General features: G+C 43.6%; 1 protein-coding gene across 1 annotated transcript in view; it reads right to left on the reverse strand.

Moving 5' to 3' along the window:
* The window catches only part of SLCO4A1 (solute carrier organic anion transporter family member 4A1), a 31,130-nt gene extending 23,025 nt beyond the window's left edge, over positions 1-8,105 (reverse strand). Inside the window, exon 1 of the mRNA XM_075845224.1 lies at positions 7,790-8,105. The gene's annotated coding sequence lies outside the window, so the exon portion shown is untranslated. The remainder of the gene's footprint in view (positions 1-7,789) is intronic.
* Between the last annotated feature and the right edge of the window lie 3,977 nt (positions 8,106-12,082).

Raw genomic sequence — 12,082 nt, forward strand, 5'->3', positions numbered from 1 at the left:
TAATTATTCGCTGCCACTCCTTCACAGACCCTTCAGCTTTTCCGCTCCACATTGGTGCCCCTGGCCAACCGAAATGCAACACAGTCCCATTCACTTCAATGGATCTTTGTTGCAGGTCCTTGCACAGCGGGTGGGCTTCTACTGCTTTTGTTTTTGTGATCGGCGGGGGTCCCAAAGGTTGGACTCCCATAGATAATGAAGTGAAGCACAGCCGAACACCCTTTAAAGGGGTTGTCCAGAATTAGAAAAACAAGACTACTTTCGGCCAAAAAACAGCGCCACACCTATCCCTAGGTTGTGTCTGGTATTGCAGCTCCATTGAAGTGAATAGGGCTGGTATGCAATACCACACACAACCTGTGGACAGGTGAGGCGCTGTTTTTTTTGGAAGAAAGCAGCTGTGATTTTAATCATGGCCAATGAGATTTATATTCAAAGAGAACTTTATCAGTTGATTTTATTCGCATATAAGAATAGTGGCGATTTTCTAGTTTTGGTTAGAAAATTAGGGAAGGTCTGAGCTCGACCATGTGCACGACAGTCATAGCGTTCACTTCCTCCAGACCACATCCTCTATATGTTCTTTCTTGTAAAGGGAAGCCGCTGCTAATAATCTACAATGAAGAAGTTCAGGTATGTGTCAGTGAATGGAATAACTACTGGAGATGGGGGAGGGGTATAGGGACAAGACGCGGCAATGACTGCGCTACACGGGCCCTCCATGACTGCGCTATTATTACACTATCATCTCACTTCTATGGAGCTCTACATCACTGGGTGACTTATTTGGTTAGCAAATTTATAGGAGATGATGAGACTCATACGGTGACCAAGTCAGAATAATAGCGCTCATTGATGAAGGTAGAGAGGCGGCAATCTCTGGGGCTGATTCACACACGATAGGATTAGATACAGGCTCAGTAGTCAGTATCACACACGATAGGATTAAATACAGCGGCTCAGCAGACAATATCACACATGATAGGATTAGATACACAGGCTCAGTAGACAGTATCACACATGATAGGATTAGATACAGCGGCTCAGCAGACAGTATTACACACAATAGGATTAGATACAGCGGCTCAGCAGACAGTGTTACACATGACCGGATTAGATACAGCGGCTCAGCAGACAGTATCACAAACAACAGGATTAAATACAGCGGCTCAGCAGACCATATCACACATGATAGGATTAGATACACAGGCTCAGCAGACAGTATCACACATGATAGGATTAGATACAGCGGCTCAGCAGACCGTATCACACATGATAGGATTAGATACAGCGGCTCAGCAGACAGTATCACACATGATAGGATTAGATACAGCGGCTCAGCAGACCGTATCACACACACGATAGGATTAGATACAGCGGCTCAGCAGACAGCATCACACATGATAGAATTAGATACAGGCTCAGCAGACAGTAACACACACACACACACACACACACACACACGCTCAGCAGACAGTAACACACACACACACACACACACACACGCTCAGTAGACGGTGACACACACACACACACACACCCCTTAGATACACGACCCAGCAGACAGTATCGCACATGATAGGCTTAGATACACGACCCTGCAGACAGTATCGCACATGATAGGCTTAGATACACGACGCTGCAGACAGTATCGCACATGATAGGCTTAGATACACGACCCTGTAGACAGTATCGCACATGATAGGCTTAGATACACGACTCGCAGACAGTATCACACATGATAGGCTTAGATACACGACTCGCAGACAGTATCACACATGATAGGCTTAGATACACGACTCGCAGACAGTATCACACATGATAGGCTTAGATACACGACTCGCAGACAGTATCACACATGATAGGCTATATTCCATCTCTGAATAATTAATATTAATGAGCTTTTGATATAAAATTACGTAAAATCAGTAATCGGCTCATCGTTCTGGATGAAATTTTTTATAACACATTTGACCTTTTACTAAAAACCATTTGTAACGTCACTTCCTACCACACAACGAGAGCAGAGCGGCGGCAGGTGCCTGACCGGCAGTAACCCCCAGCGTTCAGACATCCGGTGTAGGCGGGCACAGTCTGGTGGCATCATCATACGATGCTCAACTGCCGGGGAACAGCTAATCAGCAAGTCCTGGATCTCCTGGCGCAGCCCATCAGACGGGAACGATGATATTAATGCAGACAACAACGACGGCTGCCAGTCCCAGCTCTGTGCAACGTACTGATAGGGCTGAGCCGCAGAAATACCAAATATATGTCGGGTCTGACCTGCCTGCGTGACGCCTCATGATTTATTCCGATAGGGAATACGATGCCGATCCTTAAATTAAATTATTATATAATGATACGTTATGGGAATCTGCAATAAAAAACATATACAGGCGCTATATAGATAATGGGTGATAACAGCAGGGAGATAGCACTCCGCACATGGCTCTGCTACACCGCCACTTCCAGCCTGGTATAATCGGCACACACCCTGCTCCTTTGTGACCCACATTAGACTTGTATGTATATATCACTCAGGACAATCAATAATACCGCCGTACACTACTGGCTCTTACACAGTCCACGTCCCATAAATCATAGTGAATCAGCCAATAAGCATCCAGCGACATACACGATTATATACTGCGAATGCTATACCATAAATGATATTCAAAAATCTAAAAAACAGACAAAAGGAACTGGCCTTTCAAGGGTTAACGTGTATTAGCGATGTTTAAAGGGACAGTACAGGATCAGCCCCGTGCGAAGAACAAAGGATGTTTTTTCTGCAGCTGGGACCCGTCCCTGAGGATGATGAGATTCCCTCGGCTTTCCTGACACTTCAGCATATGTGTGAAATCCTCTCAGTAGGATCAGCCTAAGGCTGTGTTCCCACAACGCGGTCAAATCACATTTATTTTCTGCGATTCTTTCTAAAATCCTCTTTTCCAGGAAGTGTTCTCCTATGGACGGAAGAGCCAATGTTATAGAATAGGCACTGCTGTTACACATAGGGGAAAACCTCCTGGGGAAAAAACATCCAGAATATGCTATCTTAAATCTGTACCTCTGCCCTGGACCCTAACGATCGATACTGGGAAGCAGAACCGGTATAGGGTGCATATTAGGAAGTTGTACCCCGTCCTGATTGTTGTCTACGGAGCAGCTGTTAACAAAGTGGTGGACCCCTTTAAGGACCTATATAGGGTTTACGAACCAGTCTCAAATGGAGTGACCCCTACCGCCGGGAACTGAACCTGGGATCGCTAAGAAGAACATCTAAACTGCCGGATTATTGATTTATATTTTAACGCAAATAGAAGGAGTAGTTAGCTACTTTACCAGATATGTAATATTTTGACATCTGTCCGAAACTATAGGCTATAAATTAGGGTGAAAGCTCTGTCTGACACATCCCTGATGTATGTATAAGCGTATGGTGACTGATGTCAGATCAATTTTTGCAGTCTAACAAGCAGAGGGTTTAGGGGGAGTTCACACAGAGTTTTTTGACGCGGAAACCCCGTCGGAAAACGTGCCATCAAACGGCTGAAAATGCCTCCCGTTGATTTCAATGGGAGGCGGAGGCGTTTTTTTCCTGCGAGCGAAAAAAACGTCTCGTGGGAAAAAGAAGGGACATGCCCGATCTTCGAGCGTTTACGCCTCTGACCTCCCATTGACATCAATGGGAGGCAGAGAAAGCGTATTTCGAGGCGTTTTTTGCCCGCGGCGCTCAATGGCCTCGGGCGAAAAACACAGCGAAAATCGGCCTGCAGGTAGAGCAAAATCTGCCTCAAAATTCAAAACGGAATTTTGAGGCAGATTTTCTGCCTGCAAAAAACTCTGTGTGAACCCAGCCTTAGAGGGTTGTCTGACTGTGATTGCAAGGGAGACTAAAGAGAGGGAAGAAAGGACTGAGTGACCGGGTGACAGGAAAAAAACAGCCCTATTAGATATGATATGGCTGACAATGGTCAAACAGCTACTTCCTATATCAGAAAGAGAAGGCTAAGAAGAACTTATACGAGAAAGAGACTGCACATAAGGACTTAGGGTATGTTCACACGCACTGTTTTCAGACGTAATTCGTGCGTTTTACACGTCGAATTACGCCTGAAAAAACTTCTCCATTACGCCTACAAACATCTGCCCATTGCTTTCAATGGGTTTTACGGTGTTCTGTTCCCATGAGGTGTAATTTTACGTGTCGCTGTGAAAATACGGTGCGTAAAAAGACGCCCGTGAAAAAGAAGTGCATGTCACTTCTTGGGACGTTTTTGGAGCTGTTTTTCATTGACTCCAATGAAAAACAGCTCCAATAACGTCTGTAAAATACGCCGCGAAAAACCAGAGTTGCTACAAAAACGTCTGAAAATCAGGAGCTGTTTTCGCCTGAAAACAGCTCCGTATTTTCAGACATATTTTGCTACTGCGTGTGAACATACCCTGACTGTACCAACTTTATTACTTTATATCAATTGTTACTTTATTATAGCAAACTTCATACAGCTGTTCTGTTCTGGGGCTACTACCACTATATGTTAGGGCTTATTCAGACGAACGGGATATATGTCCGTGCAACGCGAGTGACCTATATTGGTCTATGGGGCCGTGCAGACAGTTGCGTGATTTTTACGCAGCGTGAGTCCGCTGCGAAAAACTCACAACATGTCCGTTCTTTGCGCGTATTTCGCGCATCACGCACCCATTGAAGTCAACGGGTGCGTGAAAATCACGCATGCCACACGGAGTCACTTCCGTGGGACGCGTGTGATTCGCGCAACAGCTGTCAAACTATGAATGAAAACAGAAAAGCACCACTTGCTTTTCTGTTTACAAATATCCAAACGGAGTGTCATAATGATGGCGGCTGCGCGAAAAGCACGCAGCCGCGCATCATATGGTGATGACACACTGAGCTGTTAAGTGCCTTTTGCGCACGCAAAACGCCGCATTTTTCGCGTGCGCAAAACGCACACACTCGTGTGAATCCAGCCTTACTGTGAAAGACAAAATATCACTGTGTAGCTGTCAGAGCCAGCTGGGAGTTGTAGTTTTAGACCACTGCTATATACAATGCATCCAAATGGGATGTTCTATGAACAGAGGCGTAGCATGAAGATCCTGGGGCTCAATGTAAAATCTCTACCAGGACTCTCACCAAATGTGTGCAATAAGTTTGCACATAGATAAACATTCCATATCTTATATATCCTATCTCATATCTATCTATGTATCTATCTATCTATCTATCTATCTATCTATCTAATATCTGTCCTATCCATCTCCTATCTATCTATGGTCCATCCATCCATCTCATGTCTATCTATCTATCTATCTATCTATCTCATATCTATCTCATATCTATCTATCTCATATCTATCTATCTCATATCTATCTATCTCATATCTATCTCTCTCTATCTAATATCTGTCCTATCCATCTCCTATCTATCTATCTATCTCATATCTATCATATATCCATCTCATATCTATCTATCTATCCCATATCTATCTATCTATCTATCTATCTAATATCTGTCCTATCCATCTCCCATCCATCCATCTCATATCTATCTATGGTCCATCCATCCATCTCATATCTATCTATGGTCCATCCATCCATCTCATATCTATCTATGGTCCATCCATCCATCTCATATCTATCTATGGTCCATCGATCTCATATCTATCTATGGTCCATCCATCCATCTCATATCTATCTATGGTCCATCGATCTCATATCTATCTCTCTATCTATGGTCCATCCATCCATCTCATATCTATCTATCGTCCATCCATCTCATATCTATCTATCTATCTATCGTCCATCCATCTCATATCTATCTATGGTCCATCCATCTCTCTCATATCTATCTATCTATCTATCTATCTATCGTCCATCCATCTCATATCTATCTCTCTATCTATCGTCCATCCATCCATCTCATATCTATCTATCGTCCATCCATCCATCTCATATCTATCTATCGTCCATCCATCCATCTCATATCTATCTATCTCATATCTATCTATCTATCTATCGTCCATCCATCTCATATCTATCTATGGTCCATCCATCCAGCTCATATCTATCTATGGTCCATCCATCCATCTCATATCTATCTATGTTCCATCCATCCATCTCATATCTATCTATGTTCCATCCATCCATCTCATATCTATCTATGGTCCATCCATCCATCTCATATCTATCTATGGTCCATCCATCCATCTCATATCTATCTATCGTCCATCCATCCATCTCATATCTATCTATGGTCCATTCATCCATCTCATATCTATCTATGGTCCATCCATCCATCTCATATCTATCTATGGTCCATCCATCCATCTCATATCTATCTCTCAAATATAATAGATATGAGACAGACAAATAAATTATAGACAGATAGATATATCCATCAGGTTTGATACTTTTCTTTAGCGTTTCTCTCACTGCCTGATTATATTACTGCTGGAGCCAAATGTGACTGCCACCTGTATACCTGCTGCCTTGGCACAGAGGGGATAAGGGTCCATGACACCCACCAAGCATGTAAGATTTTCCTGACACTTCACATGTGAGACTGAATAATAACATACAGCTTTATGCTGTTTACTACGCTGTCATGGCAGGGTCGGATCAGCCACACGACCGACAACAACACCGACTGATGGACCTCATTGACGGACTATAATGGGGTCCATTAGGGTTCCGTCGCAGTGTCCGTTATTTTGACGGTGGTCGAGTAGTGCTGCAAGTTGCGCAACCCTTCCGGTTAAATACGACAGAACTGTGGACGCAGCCCCTGGTGGTAGTGTGAACACGGCCTCATCTTATCCTTTGCAAAATTGAACCAGAAAGTGCAGCCCTTGTTACAAGCCCATTGTCACGTCTTATACAACGAATCGCCCACCGGCAGAACAAAGACTCTGAATAAGAGGGGCGGGCGGGCGAGACGATCAAAATATGACATTCTTTTTGGGGTATACAGTCAAATACATAGGACTACAACGTGGTGGGAACAGAGCCTTACAGCGCTTTTTAGGTTTTACGTAAATAAAGCTTATTAACTGTGTACTCATAATATAGTTGGTGATTCAAGGCTTTAACATTTCAAGATCTCTGCTTGCTGTAGGTGAATGGGAATATTCTTGTTTACTTCCACAGTCCAAAAAGCAGTACAGATGGCAGAGGATTTGCTACTCGTTTCCAGTCTACACAATCCTTTGTGTTTAAACATATTACCTGCACGGATACATTGTATCAAACAGGTGAGAGATCTTCTCCGCTGCTGTGTTTATCTCCCAGAGGATTGTTTAGACTGGATACAATTGTAGCAAATTCTCAGCTGTGAGAAATGTTAGGTCTCCAGAGGTTTTTAGCCTCTGGGAGAAATGTAAAAAATAAAATTCATTCACTGACAGTAAGCAGAGATCTTACAAATTGTGAGGCTTTTAGACATTGGAAAGAATGTGGCCAATATCAGTGCTGTACTGATTTGGGGGCATCATGCAAATTTGAACAGGGCATTTGACTGGCACTGATAGGGGGCACTGTGCCTGGGTCTTTGTGATGAGACCCGTGTGGGTGGATCTGTACCCATGCCCATTAAACCTTAAATGACCATTAGCAAATGTAATTAGGGCACCAGGCATTAGACCTGGGCACATGCCCCTAGTACCAGGTGCTAGTACTGGTACATCTATATAAATAGAGCCCTGCCATGATACAAGATGAAGGCAGAGCACATGTACATACTGACATATTGGACAAGTACCTGTATGTAGTCGTGACGGAGCCGCGATCAGGTCGTCCTCTATGCGATGATGAGGAGGATGATGAGGATGAGGATGCCCCGGTTTTGATGGATCGGCTGGTCCACCCCGCTCACCTCTGCTTCTCCTCTGTCTCTGACACACTCTCCCATTCACTCACCGCGCCCCTCCCCTCATCGCCATCCAGCCAATCGGCCACGACGCTCGCACAGCACCTGCCGTCTTTAAAACCAATGAGGAGCCTCTACACGGCGAGCCCCTGACCGCATACTGACATTTGGCAGTGCGACGACGTAGAACGCAGAGCGGCCCCAGTTAGTGGCGTGACGTCACCACGCCCCACCCACCTGCTAGAAATAGATGAAAGTGAGGCGCGGTCTATGCAGGTGTGAGCGGCCGTCAGGTGATTGGTCACATGTCCAAGTGCAGATGAGCGGGAAGTGCGCTGACAAAATGGCGCTTATGGTTGCCTGAGGTAATTGGGTGAGGCAGTTTTATCACGATAATGTAATAGGCGGTGCGATATAACGTGATTTAAAACACACGAGGTATATTAACCCCTTCCTGCTTTGGCCACTTTTGACTTTCCTGACAGCCTCATTTTTCTAATCTGTCATGTTTCATTTTATGTGGTAATAACTCCGGAATGCTTTCACCTATCCAAGCGATTCCGAGATTGTTTTCTTGTGGCACATTGGACTTTATGTTACTGGTCAAATTTGCTCGTTACATTTAGTATTTAATTGTGAAAAACATCAAAATTTAGTGAAAAATTGCAAAATTTAGCATTTTTCTCAATTGAAATGTATCTGCTTGTAAAACAGATAGTAATACCACACAAAATACTTACTAGTTTACATTTCCCATATGTCTACTTTATGTTTTCATCATTGTTTGAACATCCTTTTGTTTTTCTAGGACGTCACAAGGTTTAGAACTTTAGCAGCGATTTCTCATATTTTCAAGAAAAATTCAAAAGGCCATTTTTACAGGGACCAGTTCAGTTCTGAAGTGGCTTTGAGGGTCTTCTATATTAGAAACCCCCAATACGTCACCCCATTTTAAAAACTTCACCCCTCAAAGTATTCAAAACAGCATTCAAAAAGTTTCTTAACTCTTTAGACGTTTGACAGAAATTAAAGCAAAGTAGAGGTGAAATTTACACATTTAATTTTATTTATTTTTTTTGCAGAAATTAATTTTTTTTCCCATTTTTTTCTATAACACAGAAGGTTTTACCAGAGAAATGCAACTCAATATTTATTGCCCAGGTTCTGCAGTTTTTCGAAATATCCCACATGTGGCCCTAGTGCGGTAATGGACTGAAGCACCGACCTCCGAAGCAAAGGAGCACCTAGAGGATTTTTGGCCTCCTTTTTATTAGAATATATTTTAGGCACCATGTCAGGTTTGAAGGGCTCTTGCGGCGCCAAAATAGTGGAAATCCCCCAAAAGTGATCCCATATTGGAAACTATACCCCTCAAGGAAATTATCTAGGGGTATAGTGAGTGTTTTGACCTTGCAGGTTTTTTGCAGAAATTATTGGAACTAGGCCGTGAAAATGAAAATCGACATTCTTTCAAAGAAAATGTAGGTTTAGCTAATTTTTTCTCATTTCCACAAGGACTAAAGGAGAAAAAGCACCGCAAAATTTGTAAAGCAATTTCTCCCGAGTAAAACAATACCCCACATGTGGTCATAAACGGCTGTTTGGACACACGGCGGGGCTAAGAAGGGAAAGAGCGCCTTTTGGTGCTCAAATTTAGCAGGAATGGTTTGCGGAGGCCATGTCGCATTTGCAAAGCCCCTGAGGGGACAAAACAGTGGAAACCCCCCACAAGTGACACCATTTTGAAAACGAGACCCATTGTGGAAATTCTCAAAAGGTATAGAGAGCATTTTGACGCCACAGGTTTTTTTCCAGAAATTATTGGCTTTTGGAGATCACATTTAGCAGGAATGGTTTGCGGAGGCCATGTCACATTTGCAAAGCCCCTGAGGGGACAAAACAATGAAAACGCCAAAAAAGTGACTCCTTTTAGGAAACTACACCTCTTGAAGAATTAATCTACGGGTGTAGTGATCATTTTGACCCCATAGATGTTTCATAGAGTATATTAGAATTGGTCAGTGAAAATAAAAACAATCCTTTTTCTTCAATAAGACGCAGCTTTAGCTCAAAATTTTGCATTTTGTCAACAAATAAAGGAAAGAAAGAACCCCAACATTTGTAAAGCTGTTTGGGCACACGGCAGGGCTCAGAAGGGAAGGAGCGCCATTTGGCATTTGGAGCACAGATTTTGCTGGATTGGTTTCTTGACACCATGTCGATTTCGCAAAGCCCCTAAGGTACCAGTACAGTGGAAACTCCCCAAAAGGGACTCCATTTTGGATACTACACCTCTTGAGGAATTCATGTATGGGTGTAGTGAGTATTTTGACCCCACAGGTGTTTCATAAATTTTATTTGAATTGGGCAGTGAAAATAAAAATTATATTTTTATTCCAAGAAGACGTACCTTTAGCGCAAAATTAGAAATTTTCTCAAAAAATAAAAGGAGAAAAAGAACCCCAACATTTGAAAAGCAATTTCTCCCGAGTACACTGTTTTTGGCCTTCCCCAGCCTAATACTACCAGCCTGCGGCCACCCCGGTGCCTGCCCGTCACTACAGATGGTCGGGTACTGGTTTGTACCCGGCTCTTCCCAGTACCCCTGGTGGCGGTTGGTACCGGGGTAATAATGGGGGTTAGTGTAGCCTCTGCACCCGCTAACATTAAGCCTCGCCTTAGTAATGGAGATTGTCAATCAACCGGCGGCCATTACTAAGGCGGTGATAATAAAGTTTAAAAAGATACAAGCACATAGAAAAAATATTTTGTTGAAATAAAAAAACACAACCCTCATTAACCATTTTATTGAGAATAAAAAAAACGCCGTCATTGAAGTCCTCGTCTCCGAAGTCCAACAACCGAACCTGTAAAAAAACACAAACACACAAAAATAATCAGTAACACATAAAGAAGCAAAATTATTATTCTTACCTATCCTGGGTCCAGCGCTGGAGCCGCAATGTCAGCGAGCTGGGCCCTGTATCTAATCCTATCATGTGTGATACAGTCTGCTGAGCTGTGTATCTAATCCAATCATGTATGATACTGTCTGCTGGTCCCTATATCTAATCCGATCATGTGTGATACTGTCTGCTGAGCCACTGTATCTAATCCTATCATGTGTGATACTGTCTGCTGAGCCACTGTATCTAATCCTATCATGTGTGGTACTGTCTGCTGAGCCACTGTATCTAATCCTATCATGTGTGGTACTGTCTGCTGAGCCACTGTATCTAATCCTATCATGTGTGATACTGTCTGCTGGGCCACTGTATCTAATCCTATCATGTGTGATACTGTCTGCTGAGCTGTGTATCTAATCCTATCATGTGTGATACTGCCTTCTGAGCCACTGTATCTAATCCTATCATGTGTGATACTGTGCTCAGCCACTGTATCTAATCCTATCCATAGTTTATAGGGTCGTAGTGCTATAGATATGCTATGCTGTCTCATATACACACTTTTTTTTTTGGGGCGGACACATACGTATTGGTGCTATTTCCCGGACATTTTAAGCCCTGAGGGTATGTTCACACGGCAGCGTCTGTTACGGCTGAAATTACTGTGCTGTTTTCAGGAGAAAACAGCACCGTTAATTTCAGCCGTAATGGCATGTGCAGGCGTCTTTTGCTGCGTCCATTACGGAAGTAATTGAAGCTGGTTTTCCATGGAGTCCATGGAAAACGGCTCCATTTACGTCTGAAAAAGTGACAGGCACTTTTTTACACGCCGCCTTTTGACAGCGGCGCGTAAAAAAAAATGGCCGTCGGCACAGAACATCGTAAGACCCATTCAAATGAATGGGCAGATGTTTTCCGACGCTTTTGAGCCACATTTTCGGACGTAATTCAATGCTAAAACGCCCGAATTACGTCTGTAAATAGTATGTGTGAACCCAGCCTTAGTGACGCCCCGGCTGCTAGTGCTGCATTGTTGGGTCACTTAGGAGACCCAGCGATGCAGCTGAAAGCGGACCGTCGGCCATGAGAAGTTTGCGGGGGGGGGGGGGGGGGGCCCAGTAAGAATTTTTGCATCGGGGCCCATGAGCCTCTAGCTACGCCCCTGGACACACAGTAGGGCTCAGAAGGGAAGGAGCGCCATTTGGCTTTTGGAATTCACATTTTGCTGGATTGGTTTCTGGTCGCTATGTCGCATTTGCAAAGCCCCTGTGGGAACAAA

This window comes from Rhinoderma darwinii, chromosome 13 (assembly GCF_050947455.1).
Source record: "Rhinoderma darwinii isolate aRhiDar2 chromosome 13, aRhiDar2.hap1, whole genome shotgun sequence".
Classification (NCBI taxonomy): Eukaryota; Metazoa; Chordata; class Amphibia; order Anura; family Rhinodermatidae; genus Rhinoderma; species Rhinoderma darwinii.